The sequence below is a fragment of the Schistocerca americana genome, chromosome 8 (genome assembly GCF_021461395.2).
Source record: "Schistocerca americana isolate TAMUIC-IGC-003095 chromosome 8, iqSchAmer2.1, whole genome shotgun sequence".
NCBI classification, from domain to species: Eukaryota; Metazoa; Arthropoda; class Insecta; order Orthoptera; family Acrididae; genus Schistocerca; species Schistocerca americana.
In genome coordinates, this window is record NC_060126.1 from 204,146,957 (window position 1) to 204,158,886 (window position 11,930).

An 11,930-nucleotide genomic window follows, 5' to 3' on the forward strand; every position below is an offset into this window, starting at 1 on the left:
TTAAACAGTCTCTTTGGTAGACCTGTTGCACCTTCTAAGTGTTCTGTCAGTAAATCGCAGTCTTTGGATTGCTCTACCCACAATACTATCTATGTGATCGTTCCAATTTAGGTTATTTGTAATTGCAGGCCCCAAGTATTTAGTTGAATTTACAGCCCTCAGATTTGTGTGACTTATCGCGTAATCGAAATTTACCTGATTTCTTTTAGTACTCATGTGAATAACTTCGCACTTTTCTTTATTCAGGGTCAATTGCCACTTTTCGCAGCATACAGATGTCTTATCTAAATCATTTTGCAAGTCGTCTTGATCATCTGATGGCTTTTCAAGACGGTAAATGACAGTATGATCTGCAAACAATCTAAGACGGCTACTCAGATTGTCTCCTATGTCGTTAATATAGATCAGGAACAATAGAGGGCCTATAACACTTCCTTGTGGAACGCCGAATATTACTTCTGTTTTACTCGTTGACTTTCCGTCTATTACTACAAACTGTGAGCTTTCTGACAGGAAATCACGAATCCAGTCGCACAACTGAGCCGATTCTCCATGGGCACGCAGTTTGATTAGTCTTCTGGAAATCTAAAAATATGGAATCAATTTGATATCCCCTGCCGATAGCACTTATTACTTCATGAGTATAAAGAGCTTGTTATGTTTGACAAGAACGATATTTTCTGAATCCGTGCTGACTATATGCCAATAAATCGTTTTCTTCGAGGTACTTCATAATGTTCGAATACAGTATATGTTCTAAGACCCTACTGCAAATCGACGTTAGTGATACAGGTCTGTAATTCAGCGGTTTACTCCTACCTTTTTGGGTATTGGTGTGACGTGAACAACTTCCCAGTCTTTAGGTACGTATCTTTCCGTGAGCGAGTGGTTGTATATAATTGCTAAATATGGGGCTATTTTATCAGGATATTCTCCAACCAGAGATAATTTCCTCGCTGTGAAATAAGGTCATACACCACACATAATTACAAAAAGTAACCAGAAGTTAATCATAGATGTACAGTCGTTTGTCACTGACATCTATTTTTATCAGAATCTTATAACATACCCCGAGTTCACATGCTATGATCGAACTGGAACAAATAGAAACTTGCGAAAGTCAGTTCTAGTTCTTCACTTATGGTACGAACAACTCTGTGGATCGAAAAGGCCGTTTGATTCGTTGTTTCTAGACTTCTCACAAACTTACAATCTTATCCCGTGTGTACACTTCCCCACTCCCCTACCTAAAAACATCAAAAAACTTACTACGAAACAACTAAATTTTACGAAAAGCAGCACGTGTTGCCTTATCTACACACGCTAAGATAATGTCCTGTTTGTCTTGGGTAGTTTAATAGGACTGTTGGGTAGTCATGTTATGGATTAATGGATTATCAGAAATCATTAAGTCAACTACAGGTATCTTTGAGAAAATTTAACCTGGTCAAAGTTGGAGTAACACCCAGCCACATATCGACAAGGTCAGAAGACTAACAACTAGATTCTAATGTAGAGAAACGTAAAGGCCTTCACTTCATGAAACGAAAAAGCGTGGTAACCTCGTCTAACGAGAACCATGGATCACTGCTAGAGTCAGTCATGCCATATAAATACTTGGGTGTGTAAAGGGAGCAGGTATAAAGCGGAATGGCAACATTAATGACTCAGTTGTGCCTGAAGTAAATGGCCAATTACGATTCATTTGTAGGATACTGGGAAAGCACAGTTTGCTACAGACGAGAGAGCCTGTGACTGATTACTTCTCAGGTTCCCATATGACACCTGACTAGTGGTGACGTCGGCTTTAAACAGTGGTGAGAGACAGTCAATGAGGAACAGAGTTAATGGATCTAAAACATGGCGGATGGTGTATTTTATTCATATTATTTGACATCATCGTCATCAGTGTTCCGCACTTTGGCAGGTCTTCACATGTAGTCGCACCCTGGTATCTACTGAGTCCTTCTCCACTTTTTCATCTCCTTCTTCTGCTTTTTCTTCTTCTCCGTTCACCATTCCCTCCACAGTATCCGTCACTAAACAACCTTTTCTCATGCAATGTCCAAAGCAAATGTGTTTCTCCTTCCTGATTCCCTTTGAAATTTCATTCTTCTTACACTATTCTCAATGTTTCCTCATCTGTCACTTTGCCTATCCACTTTATCCCTTCTTAAAATTTTCATAGCCCCTAACTGGACGTCTGCCAAAAGAAGACGACATGCATGCCGCGAGAACATGCTGAGTGAACTTCAGGAAATGTGTTTTATAACAAAAGCTATCAATACTCCTCAAGCTTCTGCAGAGAAGGATGAAATTAGGCAAACAAAACCTCGCACAGAGGCGTAGCAGCTGTCATTCTCCCGACGTTCCACCCGTCAGTGAATTGGAAAGGAACGCTAATATTTGAGACAATAGAAAATACTCTCTGCTTCGTATTTCCGTGATTGGCAAGGTTTATATGTAGAACGGATTACTGACTGGAAACCAGTACTCTTCAAATAGTTTATTGACTAAAAATTCGCCTCAAATTGATAGCGCTTTTCTATCCAGTGATCAAAGAGTTACTTGGGTACCTTAGAAGAACTGTTTATAACAAAAAGCATAAATATTACAGCTGTCTACCTTCGGCTTTACTTTAAGATTCCTATTGCATGTTCATTATTGCTCATTACAACACTGACGACAAGGATGGATAAAACGAGTACATCGACTGATGACTATTTTCTTCTACTTCAGTCAGAGTTTCTTCATTCAACCTTAAGTTTGAGAAACACCTGACATTTCTTAACGGACAGAGTAATATAGTTTTCCTGACTGGGAGACTCGAGGGATTGTTCAACGCCCTATTCTTCATTGAGGCGCATAGACAACCATCCCCTACGAAATGAAATGGATGTGTTTTAAGTGTAACGGTTTAACAAACAGGTGGTGGTAAAGTGTCTCGTGGTATGGTCAGCGTCAAACTGTGGATGCTGTAAAACGGACATCCCGTTTCCTGGTGTCTTTGTACATATATGCTCCACCCGACTGTGATCAGTGATATAAATAGGAAGGAGCGGTGTGCCATTACACATGTTTAGGGGCTCTCGTCAGGGATTGGTAACAAGATAAAGACATACGTGAGGATAAAATACATTCTAAGACAGAAAAAGAAAAGAAATGACGCATCATGAAGTAATTATCCGAGTAGGACTGAGAACGTCTGGAGCGTTATGGGCGGGGCCTTCCAGCCACCTTGAGATTTTGACGATCTGTCACGTCAGATGAACAGTATTTGGCACAATCTTCCTCAGGAGGAAGCCCAAAAATTCTATTAGTCAATGCCAAGCCGAATAACTGCTTGCATAAGGGCCAGAAGTGGACCAACGTATTTCTGACTTGCTCAGTTTGTGAAGCTCTTTCTCATGAATAATTCATCCAGTATCTCTGCGATCGTAATCATTTGTTTGTCTCTACATGAACATCACATCTACCGATTTCCGTCCCATTTGGATAATTTCTTCGTGGTTCGTTGTCTTTCTTTCTGTTTAAAGAAAAAAGAAGAGCGTAATTACGTAAAATACGATAAACTCGAAGAAAACGGGTAGCCTCGAGAGTTAAAAATGCAATAGCAGGATAGGAACAGGAAATCCAAAACACTGCTGAGTACAGGATGTGGGAAATATACTACACAAAAGTAAACCTTCATGACGTTTCATGTAGGTTTGAACGAAAGTCAGGGCAGGGAAAAGCAGGGTTTGGATTTGGGAGAAAAGAGAGACAAAAAAGATAGTAGCGTCTGGATGTATATGATAGGTATCAATTTTTCGTAACCGAAAACACCTTCTAAGGCGCAATAAAATATTTGAAAATCTTAAAAAAATGTGGATGAAACATAGAGGCAGACACAGAATCTCTGTTATGTGGAGAAGCATACTAAAGATAGTAAGCGTGGAAATTCGGGAGAGGGAAGCTCGAATCATGATGTGTATGTATCGCAACGAAACACGGACGATAAGCGGTTTATTCAAGAAGAGAATACAGGCGTTTGGAATGTGGTGCTACAGAAGAATCCTGAAGATTAGATGGCTAGACTGCGTAGCTAATGAAGAGGTACTGAATGGAATTGGGATAAAACAAATATGTGGCACAACTTGACTAAAAGAAGTGATCGGGTGATAGGACATATTCTATCAAATGATCACACCAATGTAGTATTGGAGGAAAGTTTGGGTGATGAAAATAGTAGAGGAACACCAAGAAATCAACACAGTCAACAGATTCAGAAGGATGTAGATGGCAGTTATTATTTGGACATGAAGAGGCTTGGGCAGAATAGAAAAGCATGTAGAGCAGCATGAAACCAGTCTTCGGACTGAAGATGTCGACAACAACAACATGTAGTAGGCTAGCAGCTTACTGTCGCATGTGTGTACGCTATCTGCTGAACTGCCAGTGAAAGAAGAGTAAGTTGATAACCACGATAACCTCCGCAAATGTCATGGGGCTTATAGCTGGAATGAGAAAGATAGTGAAGAAGTGATAAAATATAAATCTCAGACTTAAGAGGTGATTGAACCAATTATTAAAATCAATCAGAGTAGTTGAAAGGAAAACAATGACTTGCTAAACATAGAAGTGCAAAATGGTGTAAACTACTTAAGTGCTTCCTACACGATGCAATTCGTACAAGCCGTCCGAAGTACAGAAGTCAGAGGTGCAGTTTTTCGCTTCACGCGAAATATGAAGAAAATTTCTGTTGGAAAATGAGCTTTGTTAATCTCAGATTTGCAGAACGCAAATTACGAAACGATTTCCGGAAAGGGACAACTACAGCTGAGCATTGTATTCAAATGAAATTTTGGCCGTGGAAAATATGGAGATCCTGTGTTGCGCAATCTGAATTGAGGGTGATCTTAACGAAGGCCAACAGTTATATTGCGGATCAGTACGCGTACGATTCACAGAAGTAGTTTCGGGCAGTAAAACCATACTCAGAAAATGGCTCATCTGGAAGAATTTATTTTTTAAAATATTTTGAAGAGAAAAATACAGCATAGTGATATATGGTGGAGATGAGCCCTCACATCACTAGTCTCACTTCAAATGAAATTTAATTTCGTAAAGAATGTGAATTTTCATAGCAGTTGACTACTGTACGTTCAAATGGTTCAAATGGCTCTGAGCACTATGGGACTTAACATCTATGGTCATCAGTCCCCTAGAACTTAGAACTACTTAAACCTAACTAACCTAAGGACATCACACAACACCCAGCCATCACTAGGCAGAGAAAATCCCTGACCCCGCCGGGAATCGAACCCGGGAACCCGGGCGTGGGGAGCGAGAACGCTACCGCACGACCACGAGCTGCGGGCTTACTACTGTACGAAAATTAATGAAACGCCATCTCTTTCCTTTTATTAATTCGTGTAACCCAGCTTTTCACGGCAGCAATGTTAGTCTGTGGAAAGGCTGATCTTTCAGTGAAGTGATCTTTTTTGTCATAAGTCTTTCTGGCCAGAGCAGTTCACGACTCTCACCGTAGCTCCTGCCACTGAAGCGGTGGCAGAATATGTTTCTCGGCGAAGGAGTGTGTAAAGGCGACTACGAAATTCCTGCATAAATACGAACTTCATTAAGTCTTCTTTTAGTAGCGTCCAAATGCGTTAAGAATGCTGTGTTTCATCGTAGGGGCCGGAGTCGGCTATTTACACCCACTCTCGGTGACAATGTAAACACGAATAACATGAGCGGACAGGGGAGTTAGGAATGTACGGCAGTTAATGACGGCGCTTTTACGGGGACCCATTATGAATCATTCGCGACGAAACGGCAATGGCAGCGTTCAGGGTGAGCATGCATAATGGATTAACGGAACCGTGAGGCAGCCATGCATGGAAATAAGCACCTGGTGGAAGCGTCAAGTTCCGTCCAGGACCATCCGTTGCCGCCCGTTGCTGCATCGCCAAAAACGTCCTACACAACTACGATCTCACGTGATGCGTACTACCCGACATCTATCGATGACTGTGAAGAGAAATTTATCGACAGAAACGTTTTAAAGAAATATTGTTCGTGCTTATTATCAAAAGTTGTACACTCTAAGACAAAAAAGAAAACGACGCACCACGAAAGAGATATGCAGACACGTCACAAATTTATATTCACACAGATATCGATGGAAAATGCTAAAGTGTGAACCACGGTGGCCGATGGATAAATGTATGACGCTTCAGTGCAATTCTGGGAAGAGTAGTAAGCAGGGCACGTGTCGATACCGGAGCTTACAGCCTTCGCGATTTTCATTACGTCTGCTCAGCTGGACAGTGACTATGCCTTGCAGACAGGAGTGTATACAAAAGACGCAGACGTCAGCATTTGGGACAAGACGTGCAACTGGGCTCGAAAGAGCCGGAGAGAGTAATCGGCGAATCGCTCGACAACTGAATAGCAGTGATGCCACTGTTCAACGATGTTGGGTGATCCATGGCCGAACACAGCATCAAGAAGGGAGCGATCTACCTAGAGAGTCGACAGGACGTGAGGTCCGAGTGATCAACAAAAGGGACTCTGAGCCCAAGGTGCAGTCGATGCTTCAGTCACCACAAGGACTACTAATAAGCGGCTCACCGGAGGGGGGTTAAGTTCATGGCGTCCTTTGCGCCGAATACCATTGACGTCGTACACCAACAGGCATCTTTGCTGTCATCTCGGGTACATCCGGTCTGGAAGCTCGTTGACTGTAGTAGAATTGCCTTCAGTGATGAGTCCCACTTCGAAATGAGCTCCAGTGACAAGGGAAGAAATGTCTGGAGACGTCCCGGACAGCGGTTGGATAACCAACTTGACAGCCGCCCGCCTTACGCCTCGACAACCAGGAGTGACTGGCATGCCATTTCATTTCATAGCAGGGGCTGTTCCGTTGTCGTCCGCAGCACTTTTCCAGCAACGCGATACATCGGTCTGCCTCGGTTCAAATGGCTCTGGCATTATGGGACTTAACAGCTATGGTCATCAGTCCCCTAGAACTTAGAACTACTTAAACCTAACTAACCTAAGGACATCACACAACATCCAGTCATCACGAGGCAGAGAAAATCCCTGACCCCGCCAGGAATCGAACCCGGAAATCAGGGCGCGGGAAGCGAGAACGCTACCGCACGACCACGAGCTGCGGACGGTGATGTCCTTAGGTTAGTTAGGTTCAATTAGTTCTACGTTCTAGGCGACTGATGACCTCAGAAGTTAAGTCGCATAGTGCTCAGAGCCATTTGAACCATTTGATACATCTGTGATACTCTGCGAACCATTTTCTTCCCCTTCATGTCTAGCTATCGTTTGCTTACAATTTAGCAAGACAATGCGCGCCCACGCACGGCCATAGTTTCTACTGCTCGTCTTCGTGTTTTCCAAAGCCTACCTTGATCAGCAAGGTCGCCGGATCCCAACTGAGAACGCTTTGAACATTATGGGCAGGACCCATCAACCATCTAGAGATTTTGACGATTTAACTCACCAGTTGGACAGAATTTGGTACGATACTCTTCAAGAGAACATACAACAACTCTACCGACCGATACCAGACCGAATAACTGCCTGAATGTGAGCAGAGGTGGACCAACGCGTTATTGACTTGGTCATTTCGTGAAGCTCTTTCTGTTAAATAAATCATCCAGTTTTCTACAGAAATTATAATCATTCGTCTGTCTGTACATGTACGTCACATTTATCGAATTCCGTCCTATTGAGGTAATTCCTTCTTCGTGCGTCGTAGTTTTTATTTTATATTCTTTTATTTCTTACAGTGTATTGTAAGAACTATGGGATTTTGTTTATGCTTGTCACTGTATACTAAACCTAGTTTTATTTTTCAGAATTCTGCCTTTAAGAACAATAAGCAGTTCCATATACTCTGTTCAAATATCTATGAAGGCAACCCAAAACGTTCACTCTCTGCCGTCAGTCAGTTTACCACAAATTTTATAAGTGTGGGACCATTATGTCAACAACGTACTAGGCTAATTTACTGAGTTCACTAAAACAGCGTAGTGTGAACACACACACAGGCGGCTTTTTGACGCATACGGAAATATCTGTTACAGGTAACACAAATAATTTTCAGATGAAAATTACTCTTCCCATATTTAGTTGCGTCAGTGGCAAGGTGTGTGAAGCAGATCAGTGTAATCAAAAGGGTTGTAGCCAGCTCTTCATAAGATGTCGATTGTTCGGAATCTATATTTGTTTGACAGACTAGAAACTTTTGAAGTTGTTGCGTATGCGACTGACTTCCTAATAGTTCCAGGGTGAAACATGAGAAAGAAACGAATTATGCAGAGAGCTGCATCAAACCAGACCTCCGAGTGAAGACCACACGTGCACATGCAGCGGTTATGCATGTGTATAAACTGGCTGTAGCTGTCCAGCAACCTACGTACATACTTCTGAAGGGAAGACTCTCTCTCGTAAGAAATCTATCCCTGATGATTGAGGGAATCACCACACAACGCTGCACTGTTTACGAATATCTAGGCACTCTTCTTCAGCAGAAAGACGATGTTTCTAGAACGTGTAAAACCCGTTATTCAAGAAGAGGTCAAAATTGCGTGTAAGACTGCCGTGCTGGCACTGCCGACTATAAATCATCGCACTTTCTGCCTTCATATCAGGAACCTATCTTCAAGGCGTTTGCGGGCTTCGCTGCTAGTGTCAGGGAGCATCAGATTCGACTGGAGAGCTGCAGAGCAATATCATGACGAATACATCAGAGCGTATTCCTGAGGCTCGTTGGTGCCTCTCGTGTTTCACTTTTCGACGACTTACCGGTTATTCTCTATATATGTCAGTCGGGTATCATGGTGTGTTACAGGGCAGCTTCATATTGGTTGGGAAGTGAATGATATGATCGAGTACTCGACATCAAAGGACCTTCTGTTTCTAATAACAGATTGCTATGAGTCTGGAGATTAGGCGAATAGCAGCCTCACCGGCTCACTAGAAGCATTTCAAGGCCGGTGTACTGCACATTCCCGAGTATTAGGAGCAAGTTCAGTCAGCCTGACTTTGACACTACTTGAGGCTTAGAGCATCCATTAATAACTCATAGTCCATATCCTAATAATATTCATCGAGTAGGATGTAATAACATATCAGTCACCGGTTGTAATAATGCTTATGATAATTTGTGGCACTTACGTTGCAGTGGAATAAGGTAGACAGTAGGTGGCTGCTAAGGAGCTTAGGGTGGTACAGAGGTTGTCCTGATTGTGGAATTAACTGTAAACCAACCGATCGGATGGAGACCTTTCGGTTAGAATGGAGGCAGCGGCAAGGGAATACAGGTTAAAAACTGGAAATAACTGAAAATATGACAACATAGTGAACGTGGCAAATATAGGAAAAGTCGGAAAAATTCTAGTTGACAGAATAATAACCCAGCAGCTGCAATAAACTTTTCAAGGTAGCAGTCGAAAGTAGGGAGCAGAGTAAATACGAACCACTTCATCGTGAAGGGAACGTAGTCTCTATCATTGACGGGTCGAAAATAGTTGCAGGCGCTGGGGCTGCACTACACCGGGTTCAGCTTAGTCTACAAACAGCAGTCTCTCTAGGCAGCTGGACACGGTATTGCAGGGGGCATCATGTGTTATCAGAGAGTGCACGGGGGAGAATCTGCGTCGGTGCTACGAAGACCGTGACATCAACATTCATTCAGATAGCCCAGCTCCCATATCCCTACCAGTGTGTGGAACGACATCGTTGGAGAATGCCGTGAAACTCTTGTAAAATTATGGGAAAGCGACATGATAAACTTACCATGGGTCCGTGGTCACTCAGGAATTTGTGGCAATGAACCAGCTGATTAGCTGGCCAAGACCAGGTGCGACGACTCCACTTGTTGGACCACAATCTGTTCTAACCGTGATCTACGGCGATGGTAAAACCAAAACAATGCACCTGCATTAAGAGGCAGTGCGAAGAATATTGGACGAAGCGCAAACAAATACATGGCAGGCTATGGAATGACGTTTCAGGATTACAGCCGGATAATGTCGACTTCCTGCCACGATATTTCGGGTGACAACCATCCAGCCATCTTCAGGTGAGTTTTTGCACTGGCAGTTACTAATTGACGTCTCTGCCCTTATACCAAAAACAGGTGTGAAGACGCATCTGCAGAGGCAGCCGCTATATGAGCGACCTCTGTCGAGTTACGCGCTCTCTTTGAAAATTGCTCCATCTGATGCTGTTGAAAGAAACGATACATCGATATGTTTGGAAAAGTATCGATACATATCGGCGCTGTTTCTTTTACTCTGTATATCAATATATCGATACCCAAATCACAATATCGCGTGTCTACATTTTTGTTTTACTATATATTTTTTTCGCAATTTTTGGCAAATACATGAAATTGTTCTTCTGAAACCGTGGTGAAAAATAATTATACATTCACTGTGTGAAGGAGTCTTACTACTTTTAGAGCTCCTATCACGGCCAGTCTTTCTCTTTGATTGTGTGGGCAATTGTATAGGTGGCACAAAGAAAAAGTCTGATTGCACTTGGGTGGGAGTGGTGGTGGTGGTGGTGGTGGTGGTGGGGAAGGGGGGGGGGGCTGGCCATGTCAGTAGAATAACAACATTTCCGATATGAAGAAACAGTACACCCGTTATGTCAAAAAACAATTTTTTACGCAACTGACCTGCTATTTCTTCACATCGACATTCTTCAAAAACAGTTGGTGAGAGAGATGACTATAATGTAAATGACAAGACTGGTTTCTGCCGTGGCCACCGGAGACGTTGAGGGGATATGCTGACGTAATCGGCGCTACCAACAGAAACTACAACGTTTAACTTTACCACGCAATTTGGACAATAGAATTGCTATGTCGGTGGCATTTGCAAAAATGGGAAAAAATAGGGAAGTCGGCATACAGTGTTCCAGACAAATTCGATATGTGATGAAATCGAACGACGGAGCAGTCGGACACCTTTGATTGTGCAACTTACATGCAGTTACCATCGTTAGCAAAGTGGTTATCGCCAAGCGTGTATATGCATCCTTTTCCATCCAATTCTTTCTCTAAGGGGGGTAAGCAGGCAGTGAGCTTGTTGATGTTCAAAATATCTAATGACAAATCAGTACTTAAATATACAGATCTAAAACCAGCAGTATATTTACAATGTGCAGCTGACATTTTTAGTGTCCGTAACACGACATATCGATATCATTTTACGATTCAGCGAGGGTAGATACGATCCTTTCTGAATATCGATATATCGGATTCGCAGATCATTAATTTCCGAAAGAAATATTGTCTAATGAAGAACTAGCGGGAGGTCTGCTACGACTCTGATTTTGCTAGAGTCACAGAGAGAGAAATCGCAAAATAAACTCAGTTTCAATGCCGGAAATAGTGGGCTAAGACCACTGCTGTTTAGCCTCGCATTGCAGTAAATAGAGCTGTTACCTCCACAGTACAAAACGTTTGGCACGAATAAAATATGACTAAGGAAAACTACCAGAAAAGAAATGGCTACACACATGGGAATGCGTGGACTCAAGGACTCCCGTAGCCCGGAAGGGGGGTGGGGGTTAATGTAGGTTACTGTACAGTAATGTAGTTAGCTTCATTGCAGAGACTGGTAAGTATGAATAAAATAGAATTGCGGAAAACTATTTTAAAAAAGCAGTTGCCACCCACATGGATGTATCGGAGCTTCGAGGATTGTGGGAAATCTGGAATAGTATAGTAGAAACTTATTTAGGTTTAGGTGTGGGTGTAATTAGTCGGTAAACATGTTTCTAGGCAGCCAGTAAATGATAGACTAATTTAAGCTCCAAGTCATTCATTTTGGTCTTTAATAATATTAATTTTACTTTATATGAAAATGCGCCATCTGCACTCGGAGACAGAGCAAAGTTCCTCTTTCGGCTGTGTC